We start from the raw sequence: 20,194 nt of genomic DNA on the forward strand, positions 1-20,194 counted from the left end.
TTGCTCTATGGTCACATGATCTCTGAGCTTAACATGGGAGAATCAAGGAGAATATTATTGTTTATGTAAAGATGCTTTTCATGCTTTTGCAGAGTGGGAAGAAGTAGCTCTGTTGGCCATTTGACTAGAGAAGGAGCTTGAAACCTTTCCTTTCCTATCTACATTGTAAGTTTGGTCTAGAGGGAAACATTTCCAGTTATTTGTGTTGTAAATATCATACTTACATGGAATCTTTTCCTCGGAAGAAGTGTGTATTTGCTGTTGCTCTCACGAGCTCAGAAGCTATTTGTGAGGAGATCATGCAGAAGCCAACTTGTGGGATGCTGGAATGAGAGGACTGGCAGGGGTCTGAGAGATCCCCTACTCTGTCTGCAGCTGAGAGTATGCTAGAGTGATGAGGCCATAAATTAACGGGCTGAAAACCATAATCCAATATGGGGAGTCATCCCTGGAGGTGACACTGGAGAAACCCCAGAGGGAGAGTCCACCGGTCAGGGACTCAATGCAATATAGTTGACCCCTGAACAACACAGGTTTGAGCTACCTGAGTCTACTTATATGCAGCTTTATTTTCAATTCATGCAGTATAGTACTATGAATGTATTTTCTCTTGTTAGTGATTTGTTTTTGTTCATAGTGATTTTCTTAATAACATTTTCTTTTCTCTAGTTCGCTTCATTGTAAGAATACAGTTATAACATATATACGAAATGACTGTCTATCTTACCAGCAAGGCTTGTAGGCTACTAGGAGTTACGTTTGGGAGGATTCAAAATTTATCTGCAAATTTTCAACTGTAAGCCTTGTGTTGTTCAAGGGTTAACTGCATAGTGAATGAATGAACAAATGGTGTCCAGGAGCAATGTTGAACTTCGGACCAGAAGGCCTGAATTCTCCTCTGGAGCTACTGTCACTGACTGCCTTGTGACCCTTACATGTTCCTTATCCTCTCTGTAGATGTCATCTGGGGCTATAGGCATTCAGACAACTGTCCTATTTGGAGGATACTAGTTATAGAGGAAGGAGAGCACGGCTGTCTTGAGTGTCGGTAACAGTGGAAATGGAGAGAAGCAGATGACTCTGAGGGCCATTTAAAGCAGTAGAGTAAGTAGGTCTGCATGTATAATTGGATGTGGGGCGTGAATGGGGGCGGGGGGAAGTGGTCAAAGATGACTCCTAGATTTCTAACCTAAGCCGCTGGGTGGATGACAGCAATGTTTGCTGAAATAGGAACAAGCAAGCAGGTGCGGGTTTCAGAGGAAGCTGATGGACCACATCTTGTGCTCCCAGAAGCCCATACACTCAGAAAGATCCTGGCTCTTTGGCTCTTCTCTTAGGTCCTTGTATGAGAAAAGGCCCACAGCATGAGAGCGTTGTAGACCAGGTAGCTTCAGATGTGACAGATACCCTGGTTATGCCTCCTGATGTGAAAATGCTTCAGGGGCTGGTGTAACTCAGCTTTAAATCCCTACATTCAACTTTTCTTATTGCTAACGGAGATCTGGAAGGCAAATATGGAGATCTGGTACCCACAAATCTAAAATTACAAAGAAAAGAAGAGAACGAGGGGACATTTCAAGATTAGAAGCTGGTTTTCTGCCAGAACCTTGCTTTATTTAATACACTTGCCCACACTCTCCTTGGTTTCTAAAGACCCACTGCAGGCTTGACTCCTGCGGCCTATGTCAGTGCCTCTAGTCTTTGATGCTGAATATATGAAACTAGTAAGATTAAAAAAAAAAAGTGGAGCTCCCTGAGGCAGTGTCAGGACGGGGGCCGATGAGTAATGTCGAGAACAGAATTCCCATGGCACTGAGTTACCACTGACTTCAGCCCCATTTAAGTACTTGGGTACGCTGAGCTGAACTCCTTAAAGCCATGTTGCAGTACAGAGAATAACTGACATCCCATAGCATCTTCTGAATATTGCGGGGTGGAGAAGACGCATTTTTATATATAGCAGAAAGGGAAACGGAAGAAGCAAAGAAAGCAAAGGTGAAAATATGAGAAATTATGTCTGTCACTTTAAAAAAAAGATTAAGTTTTATGTCTGTGTTTCTAATTACAAAAGCAGTATATGTTTGTAGTAGAAAATTTAAGAAATACAGAAAAGCACAATAAAATCTTTAGCTGTAATGCTACTAAATGCTCTTGCCATTTGATAAATATTTACTGAATGATGACTAGCTGAGGCACAATTTAAGGTCCACAAGAACACTGAGACTTGAGCAATATTATCACTCCCCGCTTTTTTTTTTTTTTAAGATTTTATTTATTTATTTGACAGAGAGAGAGATCACAAGTAGGCAGAGAAGCAGGCAGAGAGAGAAGGGGAAGCAGGCTCCCTGATGAGCTGAGAGCCCAATGTGAAGCTCGATCCCAGGACCCTGAGCTCATGACCTGAGCCGAAGGCAGAGGCTTAACCCACTGAGCCACCTGGGCACCCCTTATCACTCTCTTTTAATCCGTGATGGAACTGACGTTCAGAGGTTGATATTCACCTGAGGACACACAGCTGGCAAGTGGTACACTCTAGATTTGAACCTGACTCTGTATCCCAGTCTTCTCACAATACTTTGTCTTGATCCATGGAAAATACCAGAGGTGACGTCACCTGGTCAAATTCCAAATTTCAAATGGGAAGTACTCCACAGCAGAAAGATATCACATGATATTTAAAAAATGTGTCTTGCCTTTCCTCAGCTACACTAAGGTGCTTGGTCCTTCCGGGGAAGCTGAGGCCACGCTGGGGTGAGACCCTCACTTCATCTGGTGACTACCCTGTGCCCAGCCACACCCGCTTAGCACTTGCCCACCCTTTTCGGAGCTCGCCTGCATCTATGTGGCCCTGAGCCTACTCCACGAGGAGGTGATAGTCACGGAAGATAAGATCAATGCCCTCATTAAAGCAGCGGGTGTAAGTGTTGAACTTTTCGGGCTTGTTTGCAAAGGCCACGGTCAGTGTCAACATCAGCAATGTAGGGGCTAGTGGATCTGCCCCAGCAGCACGGCCAGCCCAGCTAAGAAGTAGGTGGGAACAAAGAAGAATCAGAGGAGTCTGATGAAGACATGGATTTTGGTCTTTCTGGCTAAACCTCTTCTGTAACCTGTTCAATAAAAAGCTGAACTCTTAAAAAAAAAAAATGTGTTTTGTCTTTCAAGTCTTGTCACACTTCCTGCAATTTTGTAAACTCATCCATTGCAAAAGTGATGTTTTGATTCTTTGCCCTTTCTGACAACCAGAACAGAAAGCAACTCTCTTTCCATTACTTGGCCTGAGGTTTCCTTCTGCTTCTGCCCAAGGCAGGTTGTGGTTAACACTCACTGCTTAACCTCATCCTCCTCTAACTAAGTCCCTTTTTGAAGTAGAATCTTTTTTTTTTTTTTTTTAAACCACTTTGATACCAGGGACAGTCCTAAATATCAAGCCAATCACTTAAAAAGAAAAAAAAGAAAAAGTAATGTGTGTCACAACCTTACCCCGTTTCTAGGCTTCATTGTCTCTTACCAAATCTCTCACTCCCCAGCCTTGAATCCCCAATCTGACTCTCACTTCATCCAGATATTAGAATGAGTTTCTACTGCACAGAATACTTGATTTTTTAAGTTGAAAGTTTAATGCTTTATTCTTCATAGAAATGAATTAAGTGTGAATGTCAAAAAAGCACTAGCATCAAAACAACCATAACAAGGGCACCTGGGTGGCTCAGTGGGTTAAAGCCTCTGCCTTCGGCTCAGGTCATGATCTCAGGGTCGTGGGATGGAGTCTTGCATCAGGGTTTTTTGCTCAGCAGGGAGCCTGCTTCCTCCTCTCTCTCTGCCTGCTTCTCTGCCTACTTGTGATCTCTGTGTGTGAAATAAATAAAAAAAAAATCTATTAAAAAAAACCCATAACAAAACACTGTATTCTCAGTACCCAATCCTGACTACCTAGCCAGTCATGTACTTTCAGCTTAAGACATTCCCTGTGCATTCACTGATATATTTTTTTAAGGTTTTATTTATTTATTTGACAGAGAGAAATCACAAGTAGATGGAGAGGCAGGTAGAGAGAGAGAGAGAGGGGGAAGCAGGATCCCTGCCGAGCAGAGAGCCCGATGCGGAACTCGATCCCAGGACCCTGAGATCATGACCTGAGCCGAAGGCAGCGGCTTAACCCACTGAGCCACCCAGGCGCCCCACATTCACCGATATTAACTGGCCCGGTATCTTCTGGTGAACTCTCCAGTGGTTCTTAATCTAGGGTTGTCATTCACAGTGGGAGCTTTGGAACCTAGCTGCCCCAATTCAAATCTCACCATTACCACTCCCTGGGTGGCCTTGGGCAAGCTATTTAACTTCCCTGTGCCTCAGTTTCCTTGTTTGTTTAAGTGGGGAAAAGAATGATACCTATTTTATAAGGTTGTTGTGAGATCAAATACTTTTTTTTTTTAAAGAGTTTATTTACTTATTTGACAGACAGATCACAAATAGGCAGAGCAGCAGGCAGAGAGAGAGGGGGAAGCAGGCTCCCTGCTGAGAAGAGTTCGAAGTAGGGCTTGATCTCAGGACCCGAAGATCATGACCTGAGCTGAAGGCAGAGGCTTAACCCTCTGAGCCACCCAGGCACCCCAAGATCAAATACTTGTAAGGCTAATGCTTGTAAAGGACTTAGGACATGACCTGGCATATAGTAAGCATGTAGTAAACGTAACCTAATAAGACAAACGAAGTTGTCTGTCCATCTTCTCACCCCAAGGGCCAGTAGTAAGGATCTATTTCTTTAAAAATAATATAAAATTTAAGTGGTTTTTCCTGTTGTATTTATTGGCATTGCTGAATAATTTTTTAAAAATTGCACATGCACAGTAGTTTGCCTACAAGTATATATTGAATAGACTTTTGTGGACTTGCCTAGAAATCTTAATAACTACTTAAAATACTGTGTGTGTGTGTGTGCACGTACACATTTATCTCTCTATTTACATGCATACACACACATTCTTTTGCAGTAGATTTTTGGACAACAGCTTTTATATAACATATCCAGTTGATTTTATACATTTATTTTTCTTGAATAGATTTTTCATTTCCAAAGATTGGCTGGTCTCTGGCAAGACTCAACATGGTCTTGAAAAGCATGCCAGAGACTTTGTATTTTATTCCCTATACGATGAGAAGCCGCCCATGGCTTCATAGGAAGACAGCATCACAGTCTAACATGATTTAGGGAGCAGTGCAAAGGCTACTCTGATTAGGAGATCAGGGAGGTCAATTAAAAGGCTGAATGAGAGCCTCAGTTAAGGTGGCAGACAAGAGGAGATACATGTGAGGATAATTTGGGGTAGAATTAAGAGGACTCAAGAATGAAGTGGTGAGAGAAACAGGGGAGATCTGAGGATTTTTATTTTGGGCGAATGGGAGAGTGGTAAAACCATTAAGAAAGGCAGAAGGGATGCAAAATTTTCTAGGAGATAGAAATAGGCTGTGAAAAGTTGGGATATAATGCAAGCCTCTTCCTCAACTAAAAAAAAAAATCTATGTGCACCCATTAATTTTGACATCTGAATCTAAAACCAAACAAAAATTGAAGGACAGTGGAAGATGGAGGAGGAGGAGAAGGAGAAAAATATTAATGTACATTAAATGTTATACTTGAGGGAGTGCTGGGCAGATGCTAAGTTTGTAACAACACACTTTTTCATTTCTGCAGATATTGGAGATTTCCTCTCCCCACAGAACAGCCAGAAACTTGTTTGGAAAGACCCATACAAGGCTGCTGCAACTACATCCTTTCCAAGATGCTAATGCTTTCTACTTTCATCCAAGACTCCCAAAGCCTGTGTGTTCAGTGGGCAAAGGATGAGGCGGAGGGGATAATCTCATCAGAGACCACATGGTCAGCCAACCACGCAGAAGGGAGTAGCTGAGGCTACCAGCCCAGAAATGGTATACTCTACATAAAACCATATTTCCTTCCCTTATCCCTCCCAAATAGTCAGGCTGGCATAGGGAGTTTTTGACAATGAGAAGGAAGCTGTCCTATGTTGTATCTATGAGTTTTGTTGCCGTATTTTCTAAGTCAGAACTCCAGATGCATGACAAACACAGTTGTACTAATGGCAACTAAAGGACAGCTATTTTAAAGACTCTGGAAAATCTAGTGTATGTGGTTGCCATGGTAAACACACATTACTTAAAAGACTGATTCTACAAATATTTATATGATACCTACTAGGTGCCAGGCATGGTTTTAGGTGCTGACCATAGAATGGTGAACAAAATATACAACATGTTATATAATGGGAATGGGCAGTGTGTTGGGATTTAGGATTTGGTCTATTAATTTAAAGATATGATGCAAAAAGAACATGACCAGGTATGTAATGATACTGCAGATTTTTAACTTCTCTTTGAATCCCCAAAATTCAAAAGGACCAATTTTAACTGTGCCTGACTAATCAGTGATATAGTCTCTGACCACTAGTGGGAAATCATCTCTCCCTTCTCTGACTCCCCTGCACTTCCTTTGGTGGTCTGAAAAGCAACAGATCATTCCAGCATGTGTTATAATTATGTATATGTCTTTTTTTAAAAAAAAGATTTTATTTATTTGACAGACAGAGATCACAAGTAGGCAGAGGCACGTGGGGGGGGGGGCAGGCTCCCTGCCGAGCAGAGACTGATGTGGGGCTCCATCCCAGGACTCGGAGATCATGACCTGAGCCAAAGGCAGAGGCCTCAACCCACTGAGCCAACCAGGCACCTCATATAATTATGTATATGTCTTAACAGTGTTTGTAGATTCCTTCAGAGCAGCCTGCTTTTGCTTGTATTTCTAGATCCCTTTCCTGATACTGTTTTTTTTTTTTTTTTTTGCTTGTTTTGTTTTTGTTTTAAGATTTTTATTTTATTTATTTGACAGACAGAGATCACAAGTAGGCAGAGAGGCAGTCAGGAGAGAGGCGGGAAAGCAGGCTCCCCGCTGAGCAGAGAGCCTGGAGCGGGGCTCAATCCCAGGACCCTGGGACCATGACCTGAGCCGAAGGACCCACTGAGCCACCCAGGCGCCCCCCCCTGGTACTGTTCTTAATCCTCTCCCTTCTTCTCTTCCATTTACACATATCAATGTCCCTTCCATGCAGAAGTCTTTGCTAGTCTCTATATATGCCAAGCTCTTTCTAGGCCATGCCTTTGCACACAGTTCCTTGTGATGGAATACCCTTTCCCTTCTTTGCTTTGCAGAACCATAATTCCTTTCAGAAGAATCAAAGTTATTTCCTCAGTTAAGCCATCCTTGACTTCTCTGGGTCATGCCCTCTGGCTCTTGGAGGGCTCTAGGCATATCTCTGTTAGCTCACTTATCACCGTGTTTTGTTTTTCACTGTTTATAGGTCTATAAGTCCTAGGGCAGAGTCCTTATTTTATCTATCTAGATCTCTAGGGCCTTGTACCTTTGCCTGAAAAGGACTTCAGCGAAAGTTGCTGAATAACTCCCTTGCCTTTTGAACTGACAGGGAGACAGCTATATGATTCTAAGGCCCTCCTTTATTCCCTCCCTCCCTGCCTTACATACTCATTTGGCCTTGCTAGAAATTTCCCCAAGTGCTCACTCCTTGGCTTGAAGGCACTGAAACTTCTATGAACACCAATGTTATATAATGGATAGAACACAGGATGAAGAACCTAGAGACATATAGTCTAGTTCCAACTCACTCCGTAGTTAGTTCTGTGACCTCTGCCAAATCACATCATCTTCCTAGGTCTATGTTTCTTCATTTATAAGGTAAAAGTGGAACTCAATCCAGAATTACATCTATTTTTTTTTACTCTGATAATTTCAGTCAAATGATAGTGGCCTGTCAGAGAACTTTGTTGAAGGTTGTGAAGCTTGGATTAAAAAAGACACTCAGCTGGAAAAAATATAGTGACTGTTTTGGACCATTCTGCACAGAAGTGAGAAGTGGGACAGGCCTGCCTATTATTTGCTGAGAGGAACTGAGTGGGTCTTTGAGTTCCTCTTAGTTCAAACACTCCACATGTCATGATTCATGTGAGATTATGTGTAAAGTCAGTTCAATTTTGTTCAGACACTTGTTAAGTGTTTACTGCATACTATGTACTCAACAGGGCAAGATTAAAAGAAGAATAAATAAGGCATGCCTGTAAGGGACGCTGGGTGATAAGAAGAGGTAGACAGTAAGTACCACCTTCATTAAGTAGATAATAGGAACTGAGACTCCACCAATGAGTGGAGGAACTGGATCTCAGACTAACATGACTTTCAGTGCTTTTCCACTTTTCCACTATACCTCAGTACCCTTCATTTTTTAAAGAAAGGAAAAGGAGATACTGAATGAAAAGCTTGGGTGTTTTCCATGCCTGGGGCATAATAGCAGAAGCCCAAGATGATTGGACAGTGTTAGAAACCTGGGGAAAGAACTAGAAAAGGGAACAGAAGAGTCCAGAAAACAGATTTCACCTATTGCATGAGGTCTGGTCTTGGCTGCTGCACAGGAAGCCTGCATTGGGCTGTACTCACAGCAAGTATCATCTTCATGGCCTATGTGCCTCAATTCTAAGATTTTCTGTCTCCTGAAGAGTGGTGGGGTTGGGGAGAGGCAATGACTCTTCTGGGATGAAACAGTGCAGGATAATTATTCAAATCAAATCCCAGTGACAACCCATCAGGCCATACAACCTTTGTGCCATGACCGTGTCCACCAGCCACCACCCGAGGGCATGGCCCTATGCACTTATGAAGTTTGGAGGAGAACTTTTATATCCATTTGGTTTGAAAATGCCACTATTTTCCAAGTACTGAATTTTTCTAAGTAGTGAGATTTTTTTCCCTAAGTAATGGCAGATGGCTGTGTGATGCATCTTGATGGAGATGGGGGGGCAATCAAAAATTCAGTGTGTGGTCTCTGGACTCCACATGTTCCAATTCTTAATAGTGACCAGGTCCTGAGAAAATCATTCATGTCACTAGACTCACATAAGACAGGCAGTCATGAAGAAAAGGAAGTTGCTGATTGATAATGAACTTCCACACAGTAGGCAATGCACACAACACTAACATCTTGTGATCCAGTAAATTCGTGGTATTGGCAGACCTGAGAAACCAGCCAATATTCTGAAAGTCACTAAGGGAGAAGACAAATTTATAAAAAACAAGACTCAGTGAACTAAAAATGGTATTTATTTTTGGCCACACTAACCTTAAAACATAGAATGTTGGAGCTAGAAGGCACCAAGGTCATCTTAGCCAACTATTTCATGTCACAAAAGGGGAAACTAAGGCCCAGAAATGAAAAGTAACTTGCCCAAACCCACATCATTTACTTATTTTTCTTTTTACCCTACAGACATGTACGGAGTGTCAACCAAGAGCAAAGGTTCATTCTAAGCAAAGTGGAGCCTTTCACAAGCTCAAAAGTCTAGTTTAGGAGATGGATATAGATAGAGCCAGTTCTCATACAGTATGATTAGTGCACTAAGACAGGGGTTGGCAAAGATTTTCTGTTAAGGGAAGGATAGTGAGTATTTTAAGCTCTGCAGGCCATATAGTGTCTGGTGCAACTACTAGGCTCCACTGCTGTAGCACAAAAGCATCCATAAACAAGACGTAAATGATAAATGGTCTGCATTTCACTAAAATTTTACTTATCGCCACTGAAAATTTAAATTTAATATAGGAGTCATGTGGCATGAAATATTATTCTTCTTTTGATTTTTTCCAACCACTTAAAAATGTAAAAACTGTCCCTAACTCATGAGCCTACAAAAATATGCGGCAGGCTGGAATTAGCCTAGAGGCAGGGGTTTCCTGACCCTTGTCTTGGATTAACCGAAGTTCCAAATGATTTTTCACCATCCATGAACATATGGTCTAGGTGGTGGTCAGATTCATTCCCCAAGAATAAAAGGCTGGGGGCAGGGGGGAGAGTGTATTCTTGTCAGCATCACTCTGAAGAGGCACAGTCATTGAGGTGGATATTCCTCACAGAGAACACTAGAAGACAGGAGGAGAAGGGTCCCCAAAGCCCCTAATTCATCTCCATCCCACCTCTACTTCCAGTTAAACTCTGAATGCCTCCATAATCCTGGGCCAACTTTACTTACTTTTCACATTATGGAGACTCTTAATTTTGTGCAGTTTAAAATGTGGATTCCTCTGGAGAAGAGCTGGCCCTTTCTAAGTTTTCCCCCAAACCAAGTTTAGAGGGCATCAAATGGCTACATGGAACTCAGTCCTTCCAAGAGTCAAGTAATGTTTCATAGCATTAGGGGTGCCCTGTGTGTGGCCTTGGGGGAAGACTGACAACCTGCCCCTCAGAGACATGAGCACACAGGCAGCATCTTCCCAATCTTTGAATGTCTAGCCCTTCAGAGCAGAGTTTGGCCTTTCAGAACCACTAGGCTTTGTCATGGGCAGTTCCCCTGATGAAAAGGTATAGGAGAATTCTCTGGGTCTCAGTTTCCTCCCTCATAAAAAAAGTCATAATAACCTCACTTACATCACAGGTTTTTGTGCAATCACATGCGTGGTAAAACTCTGTACACTGACTAACACTACATGAACCATCACTTGCTTCCATCCACACCATCTCATATTCAATAAGGCTACTTTATCTTTCTGGGCCTCATTCTCCTTATCTCAAAAGCCAGAAGGGTGAATTCAATGCTTCTGAGTTTCCTTCCAATTCTACCACCCTGGCCCTGTGCCTTGTTAGGAAAGGAGGTTTTCATTGTATGGTGAGCAGTTTTACATTTATGATTGAAGGTGAAGGGCAGGAACAAAGAAGTCAAATATGGAAAAACACCAACAAAAAAAGAGAAGACTAGAAGGGAACCTTGATCCTATAGAAGGAGTAACACAAACGGTCCTCCTTGTTTGGTGTCCAGTATAAAATGTCTGCTTCCTTAAAAAGTGAAAAGGTCATGTTCTTTGGCATGGTCTAGATTTGCTTTACATGCGGAATGCTGAGTTTGAGAATCCCATCAGTCTTTCCTTTCTCTCCTTATCAGAGTCAATCGATACTTGGAGATGTTAACTAGATGGTCTGTTCAGCAATTTCTAACAAGGGGTTCACTGCCCAGATAATTTAATGTGGAATACACACATTACTATGTCATGACTTTTTACGTGTGCTGGGAGTGATGGCTTCCACAAAGATTATGTCCCATAACACCAGGGTCCTCCACAGATTTTTCCCGTCTTCCTCTCATTTTCCACCTTCATGAAGAAGGAGTATGTAAGTCCCTTGACTAGTAGATGAAAGGCTGTCATCTTTCCCTCTGAGGAAAGTGACCTTGTTTTTAAGGAGCCAGTGTGGGATGAGAGTGGGCATAGGGATGGGCTGGCAAATGAGGGGCATGTGAGGCAAGTTGGGAGATTAGAGAAACCAGTTTCTCTCCTTCCTGGCTTGAAAAGTTTAAGGAAGGGCAATGAGGATGGAAACCGGGACGCAGCCTGTGGCTCTCAAGGTTGTTTTCTACAAAGGAGAATGGATCTTGGTAGGGCCTTCTGGTATACTAGACATCTTTGGTGTCCAAGAAATGATTCTAGTTCTCTAATAAAAGGAAAATTGGAAGCCCTGTGAATTCTCCTGTGACATATATATTATAGGCCCACAGAGATAAAATAATTTACAAAAGCATGCATGGTAGATGATAGTTTTCCACAACTACAGGAGCCTGAGAAACAATTTTCAAGACATCTGGCTATTCACATATTATGAAAAACCAGGAATGTCCCAACTAAATATCTCTTGTTAAACTTAATTAACTCTGAAATGAACAATTTTTGCTCCTCTGGATATACCCCAAGCTTCTTCATTCTCGTGCATTTATTCAAACTATTCCCTCCCTCTACTTTAAAGCCCCTGCACTATCAAACATTCTTCTTACCACCGAACACGACTTGGTCCAAATCTACACAGTTCAAGTCCCATTTCAAGTACTGACTTCTTTCTGAAGACTTCTCTTTTTCATTTGGCTCTTGTTATAGTTACTTTTTCATGAGTTTATGTTTTGCCCCTCATCCCATGAGGCTATCCATTCCTTAAGTTCTCAAACTAATCTTCATATTCCCTCATGTTCAAAATGATACCTGCTTCAGGTCCTTCAACAAAGTAGTCCCCCAAAGGAAAGAATCTGTTGATCATTTGTTTAACCAGAACACAATATCGAGTAACCTCATCTATAAATGGAATGTTTGCACTATTTAGAAGTCTGAACCACAACAAAGCTGTTAACAAAGATTCCAATTCAAACTAACAAACTTCTAGATTTCCTGAGTTCAACACATTCCAACTAAGTTTTGCCCCTTCTGCGTATTTATCCAAGCAGCTGAATAAGTTCTGATTAATAAGCCTGAGGCATGGCAAGGTCTTCAATCATCAAGAAAGATTCAATTATATTCAGAGTGTGTGGTTTCCAAAGGAGGAGCATGGACCAATATTTTGAAAAGGCTTTCAACAAGACTGATTGAACTAAAACGTTTTCCTGAATAAATATTACTTATTCGGAACATGCAGGCCCCATCCCCATCCTGGTTCATGAAATCTTTGCTGTAATTCCTTATCTCCCCAAATCATTAAGAAGGAGGGAGAGGTGAAATGTGAGATGGACTGTGCTAGGGACTGAATATATCTTCCTCAAATTCATATGTTGAAATCTTAATCCCCAGTGTGATGGTATTAGGAAGTGGGGCAAGATCTGGGGAATGATTAGGTAATGAGGGCACAGCCCTTATGAATGGGATTAGTGCCCTTATAAGTAAAGGCCAAGAACTAGCTAGCGTCTTTTCTGCCATCTGCAAACCAGGAAGTGGGTTCTCACCAGACACCAGATCTGCCAGAGCCTTGATTTTAGGCTTCTCAGCCTCCAAAACTGTGAGAAGTAAATTTCTGTTAGCAGCCTGGGGTGCCTGGGTGGCTCAGTGGGTTAAGCCTCTGCCTTCAGCTCAGGTCATGATCCCAAGGTCCTGGGATCAAGCCCCACATCGGGCTCTCTGCTCATCAGGGAGCCTGCTTCCGCCTCTCTCTCTGTCTGCCTCTCTGCCTACTTGTGATCTCTGTCAAATAAATAAATAAAATCTTAAAAAAAAAAAAACCAAAAAGAATGTCTGCCCCTGCTATGACCCTGACCCTTTATAAGCACAATCTCAATCCAATCAGCAATTCTAAAAGGCAGGTATTATATACACTTGACTTACAGATGACGAAACAAGACTAAAAAGGGGTTAAGTAGCTGCTCCAAGGTCACAGACCTAAAAATAGACCTACATCCAAACCCCTGTGCCATTTCTTTCAAAGTTTAATGCTTTTGCACTGTACAATGCTGCCTAATGCAATATTTTCATAGCATCCAAATAGGTGAGTAAAATTGGTTGAAATAAAAAAAATTTTTTAATGGAAATACATTATGGTGTATGGTGTCATGAAGCAAAACATTGGACCAGGTGATATAGAACAAGTAGATCTCGCTCTGCCATCAGCCACCTAACCATATGACCTCAGCCAAGAGACTCCATCTCAAAATCATAAAATCAGACTGCAAATGCTGAAAAAATACATATTGAAAATCACTTACCCCTTCTCAATCTTCTTCCTTTGCAGAAGAGGAATTTGAGGCCCAGATGAAGCCATTTGCCTACAATCACACAAAGGCACAATTCAGGTTTATCAAACCCATCTAGGGCTCCTTCCACTGGATTGTCTCTTCTCCCTAGGTCTTGGTCTCCCTGTGTACAAACCAAACCTCCAAGACTGTGTTCTCTTAGTTTGGGCTGTTAAAGAGGAATAGCATAGACTGGGTGGCTCCAACAATAAACATTTATTTCTCATAGTCCTGGAGGCTAGAAGTTCAAGATCAAGGCCCCAGGAGATTTGGTGTTTGGGGAGGGAACTCTCCTTGTTTGCATAGGACTGTTTTCTCCTTGTACCTTCACACAGCTGAGAGAGATAGCATCTTTCTCGCTTTTTTTTTCTTGTTTAAATTTTTTTTTTTTTTTTTTAGTATAGTTGACACATAATGTTACATTAACTTCAGGTATACAACATAGTGATTGAACAAGTTTGCACATTATGCTATGTTCATTGCAAATGTAGGTACCATCTGTCACCGTACAACACAATTAAAACACCATTGACTACATTCCCTCTGCTGTATCTTTTATTGCTAATGACTTATTCATTCCATAACTGGAAGCCTGTATCTACCACTACTTTTTAAAATTTTTTTATTTATTTTATTATTTTTTATAAACATATAATATATTTTTATCCCCAGGAGTACAGGTGTGTTAATTGCCAGGTTTACACACTTCACAGCACTTACCATAGCACATACCCTTCCCAATGTCCATAACCCCACCCCCCTTCTCCCAACCCCCCTCCCCTCAGCAACCTTCAGTTTGTTTTGTGATATTAAGAGTCACTTATGGTTTGTCTCCCTCCCAATCCCATCTTGTTTCATTTATTCTTCTCCTACTCTACCACTACTTTTTATCCATTTTGCTCATTCCCTCCAACCCGCTCCCCTCTGGCAACCATCAGTTTGTTCTTGTGTTTCTTCTTACAAGGGTACTCATCTCATTCATAAGGGCTCCGTGCTCAAGACTTAATTACGTCCCAATTACTGTCCCACCTCCAAATACCATCACATTGAAGGTTAAGGATTTCAACATATGAATTTTACAGGGACACAAACATTCAGTCCATAATATGCGTGGTCCACTTAGACTGTACTATATAAACGTAGAGGATTTTATTACGATTTCTTAGTGTGTAACTGTAAAGTGAGAGGTCTTAGAGATATTATGAGAGAAAGACCATACAGCCTCTTGCCTATTTGGTCGGGTGGGGGGGACGGGTAGTGGGTAGAGAAAGAGAAGGGGAGGGAAAATGGGTCCTGAAGAGAAACTTTTCCTTAGGGCTGCCTCAGATCCCAATAATACACCTGAGTAAGTTTCTGTTCTTTATAACAAACCCCAAAAAACTAACTAACTAGAAAACAGAGAAAAGTCTTTATCTAAATTAACTTTTTCCAGAGCATCAGATGATACTCTGGTGTAGTGTATATAGGTAGAAACACCCAGATGCTAGTATTTGGGGAAAAAAAGTTACGTGATTCACACAAAAAAGAGCATTTCCTGCTGGACCTCTCTTTAGATCTTCCATCTCATTCCTCCACCAAAACAACTATTATTAATATAAAAAGGCGAAAAGAGCCAGCATGTGAGCTTTGGCTCAGAAGCGATGGTGGAACAGCCTTCCTTCCTTCTGACTGCATTTGGCTCCTATGTGCTTCCCACAGGTACAGTTTTTGGCCGGGATTGTCAGCGCAGTGTTTTGCTTAGCAACTGATGGGCTTTCATTGAAATAACCTCTCTGCTTAGAGGGAGAAGACTTGCCTATGTCACCTTATAAGTTAATACATTATGCTACAGTGGAGTACAGCTAGAGGGTTATGAAAAGTATTTCCTAAAATGTTTTTGTTGGGACCCTATCCCCGTGAGATGCTATGTGACAAAAGGTTCTGAGGTCAAATAAGTTGGGGAAATGCTGCCTTCGTTACTGCCTTTTAAGGAGTCATTAATGCACAGGAACATTTTAAAAGTCTTCTCTGCTGGCTCCTCCTCCTTACCAGATTTCTCAATTCAAAGTGCCTTTGGAGCTTGGCTTTGGGCCTTAACTCCTCTCTACATTCTCCCTAGACAATGTCCAGATCCATGACTTTAGATTCAATACCAGTGATTTCCCAATTTATACCACAGACTTTTCTCCTAAGCTCCAGACTCTTGGATATAAGATCTATTTGATAGCACCTCTTACATGTTAAAAAGTATCTTGAACAGAATGTGGATAAAACAATCTCTTGATTTCCTTCACCCCTGTAAGTCTTTGTTTCCTTAGACTTTCCTTGCTCAGTCAATAATTTTACCATGTAATCAACTCTCAAGCTCAAGCCCAAGAGCTACAAGTCATCACTGTCTTCTCATTGGTCCTTATATCACACATTAACTCATCAGGAAGCCCTTTTACCTTCACTCCTGAAAAACATGTGGGTGCCATCCGCATCTCTCTACCTGTTCTGACAACCCCATCATCGTCTCTCAGGCGAGCTACTGTAAGAGCCTCCTAACTGGTCTCCACTTGTCATCGTGGCCTTTAAATTCCATTTTCTACACAACAGCCAAGGAGATTTCTCTTTTGCAAATTATACTATTAGATCGTGCTAAGGCTTAAAGCCCTTCATATTGCTTTCTACTGCATCAACAATTAAATCTTCCTTCTTACCACGGCCTCTAAGATCATCTCTTCACACACACTTTCCTGTTTGGTCAGTTTCTCAGCTCCAGCCACAGAGGCTCTCTTTCTTCTTCCAACATGCCAAGCTTTGTCTTGCCAGGTCTGTGGGCTCATTGTTCACTCTGCTGCTTGCATTTCTCCAATTTCAGTTCTTCCCTATAACATCACCCTTTAATTTTCCACAGTCCTTACCATTATTCGAGGTCTTACCTGTTTGCTTGGTCATTCAGCTTTTTGGGGGAACCACTAGAAAGTGAATTCTATGAAGGCAGGGCAGGGGTCTTATTTGTCCTGCTCATTCTTCATCAGGATTTGTTCAGTGCCTGGCACATAACAGGTACTGAATAAATATTTGCTGACTGTATGAAATGATTTGAAAAATTATGTATTGGAGAAAACTGTGAAACTTAGTTTAACCCTACAGTTTTCAAGTTTATTTGAGCTCAGAACCCTACCTACCATTGTAAAAAATATTCACTCTCCTGGGATCCTTTCCTAGAATGCACTTGTTTTTCTGCTGATTTAATATCAGTATTGAGAAGAGTTAATATTGGAGACCTGGTGGATCTTCAACATCAGGACTTGAAAATCTCTTGTAAGCAGGCATTTTAGCAGGTCTTTGGGAGTCCAGAGTATTTTTTTTAGGAGAACGATAGTTTTAAAAGTAAGTTGAGTATTTTTTTTCCTTAGGATATGGATTAAAAAAAAAAAACAAGCTAGCAGCTTAAGATTACAGGGCTCAGGGACAGATGAGGTGTTGGAGGTGGGAGAGAGGGAGTCCAGACAGGATATAGCAAAATTAAGGGATGTGGTTGACTAAGGGTAAATGAGATTGAGGCTCAGTAAAGCTTTCCTACTTGTAATGGAATTTTTAGAAACAGAAACCTGAGTTGGAAACTTGGCTATTTTTATACGATGTATGTTTTCAGTAATTATTTGTTTTCTGTTTTCCCTCATGTTTAGTAAAGCTGTTCTTGAAAATACCAGCCTGTCTTAGTTATGCCAAGAGAAAACATATTTGTCCACACTGAAAAATTTAAAGGGGAAACCACCCAGTTTTAGATGAGACATGACCAGGTGATGTAGTGGCATAGAGAATCTGGAAAACAGAAACCCAAAGTGAAGATGAAAGTCAAGCATGGAGTTAGGGGAAGTTGTCCCTCCCTTCCACAACCTAGAAACACTCTTTCAAAAGTCTGATTTGGGGGGGCGCCTGGGTGGCTCAGTGGGTTAAAGCCTCTGCCTTCGGCTCAGGTCATGATCTCAGGGTCCTGGGATCGAGCCCCGCATCGGGCTCTCTGCTCATTGGGGAGCCTGCTTCCTCCTTTCTCTCTGCCTGCCTCTTTGCCTATATGTGATCTCTGTCTGTCAAATAAATAAATAAAATCTTAAAAAAAAAAAAGTCTGATTTGGTTCAGCTCTGATCTGTCTAAACTTTGGAAGGTTTTGTGTTGAGTTCTAATTAGACAAAGCTAATTCTTTACAAAGTCACACACATGAAATAGTAAACTATAGAAGGAATTATTTAGTTATAAAAAGCCTTAGACAGAATTAACCAGGAGAACTTAAGAAGCTCTCTGTGACTTGAGAAGAAGTCCTCTGTGACAGGCAAAGAGTATGTAAGGGATGCCTGGGTGGCTCTGTCGGTTAAGCGTCTGCCTTGGGCTAATGATGCCAGGGTCCTGGGATCTGGTCCATATCTGGCTCCTTGCTCAGCGGGGAGCCTGCTTCTCCCTCTGCCTGAGGCTCCACCTGCTTGTGCTCTCTCTCTCTCTCTCAATCTCTCTTTCTCTGACAAATAAATACATAAAAGCTTAAAAAAAAAAAGAGTAAGTGAGAAGTTCTGTGCCTACAGCAGAGTGCTCTGAGTGTGGATCTCAGTATTTCTTAATCCATGATTACACTAAAGTTGAGAGCTGGATTTTGTCTTTGGGGAAGGCTCTTGGAGAGACCAATGCAAGAGCATTTTTAGTCATAAAGATGAGTGAAACCCAGGGGAATAATCCAGATATAAAGGATTGGAGGATTTGCGTACAGTATTTAGCAAGATAAAGGGCTGGCCTGGTAGCAGCTGGCCCTTATGTTATTTCTGGTTGTTCTTTATTAGGTAGGATGTGGACTTAGGGAGCATATTAGTCAGGGTTCTCCAGAGAAACAGAACCAACAGTGTACCAGTGTGTGGGGGGTGAAGGGTAGGGAGATGCACATTTTATAGAGCCAGTGTCCCAGTTTGAGTCTTATGCTGGAAGCTGCTATAGAACTAGGAAGAGCTGATGTCCCAGTTTGCAGGTTGTCAGGTAGGAGAATTCTTTCTTATTCAGGGAAGGGTTAGCCTTGCATTCTAGTCAGGCCTTCAACTAATTGGGGAGCAATACGCTTTACTTAGTCTACTGATTTAAATGTACATCTCATCCAAAAACACTCTCACAGAAATACTCAGAATAATGTTTAACCAAATATCTGAGTACCCTGCGGCTCAGTCAACCTGACACAAAAATTAACCACCACAGGTACAGAGGCATGTACACAATCAGATTTCCACTCAGGATGGTCAGCCATCCTAGAAATAGGGTAGCAGTTTCGACAGAAGGATAGAAAGAATCAAACCCTATACCAGCCATAGCCAACAGATTCCCTGACAATGACACTTGAGATTTAGCTTCAATTTTTTTTTCCTCCTGTGTTATATTTCCTGTTTGCTATCTTTAAGCCTTGGTATTATGGGTTGAGTTGTGTCCTGAAACAGATGTGTTGGAGTCCTAACATCTGGTACTTCAGATGTCACCTTATTTGGAGATAGGATCATTATAAAGATTATCAAGTTAAAATGAGATTGTTAGGCCCCATTATAAAGGAAGCAATTTGGACATAGAGACATGCATAAAGGGAAGACAGTGTTAAGAGATACAAAAGAACACAGCCATCTACAAGTCAAGGAGAAAGGCCTAGAACACATGCTTTCCTCTCAGCTCTCAGAAAGAACAACCCTCCCAACACCTTGATTTCAGATTTCTACTTTCAGAACTTTGAGACAATAAACATGCTGTTTAAGCCACTCAATATGTGGTCCTTGCCATGGCAATCCTAGGAAACCAACATGCTTTGTTGAGTCTACTACACATACTATCTTGCGTTAACAATGCTTGCAAGGATGAAGACAGGAGCTGAGGCACATGTAGAGAATAAAGCTCCAGGGGTGGGGGCCAGGCGAGTAGGAAGGAGGGGAGGTGACAAGTTGGAGGGAAGGTTTAGAGATGGCACAGTTAGGGAAGAATCCGCGAGCGATGAGCTGTGAGCAGGGTCTCCAATGAGGTGTTGAGGATGATAGCACTTTGCATACAAAATAATATTATAAATAAGGGTAGATATCATTATGACTGTTGACAAGATCATCACCAGAAAAATTTACTGGTTTCCCTACTGGAAAAACTAATATGACTCGTTCACAGTGATCATTCCTGTGTTTGATCAGCTGAGAACTATTTAATGGAGTTTATATTAACTTTAAAATGTTAAAAATTGAAAGGTTTGATGTAACATTGACGATGTTGAAAAGCAAAGGGCATATATTAACTCTGACAATGTTAAAAATTAAAGGGATAATCTTTGATGACAGCTACATCAGCCATGGAGGCACAAACATCTTGAGAGAGGACATATGGGAGCAGAAGTGACTATAGCATCACATGTTGCAAATACACCTTCTTGTCTGAATGCTACCACACAGGCATTTGGCACATTGTTTCCCTAGGTATCCCTTCCACTGAAATGGAGTATCATAAGGCCATATGAGTGGAAAAAAAAGAATGGAAGGAAGGAAGGAAGGAAGGAAGGAAGAGAGAATCTCTTCCCTACCCCACAGCCAAGTACCTATCCATTTGAAACAACCAGATTTG

The 20,194-nt window shown here is 41.6% G+C and overlaps 1 long non-coding RNA gene across 4 annotated transcripts in view; it reads right to left on the reverse strand.

Moving 5' to 3' along the window:
• LOC131839667 (uncharacterized) overlaps positions 1 to 20,194 on the reverse strand; it is a 68,783-nt gene that overhangs the window by 11,834 nt on the left and 36,755 nt on the right. For all 4 annotated transcript variants that reach the window (XR_009357041.1, XR_009357044.1, XR_009357039.1 and 1 more), the window contains one exon: positions 13,579 to 13,638. This is a non-coding gene — a long non-coding RNA (uncharacterized LOC131839667). The remainder of the gene's footprint in view (positions 1 to 13,578; positions 13,639 to 20,194) is intronic.

Source organism: Mustela lutreola, chromosome 1, assembly GCF_030435805.1.
Source record: "Mustela lutreola isolate mMusLut2 chromosome 1, mMusLut2.pri, whole genome shotgun sequence".
NCBI lineage: Eukaryota > Metazoa > Chordata > Mammalia > Carnivora > Mustelidae > Mustela > Mustela lutreola.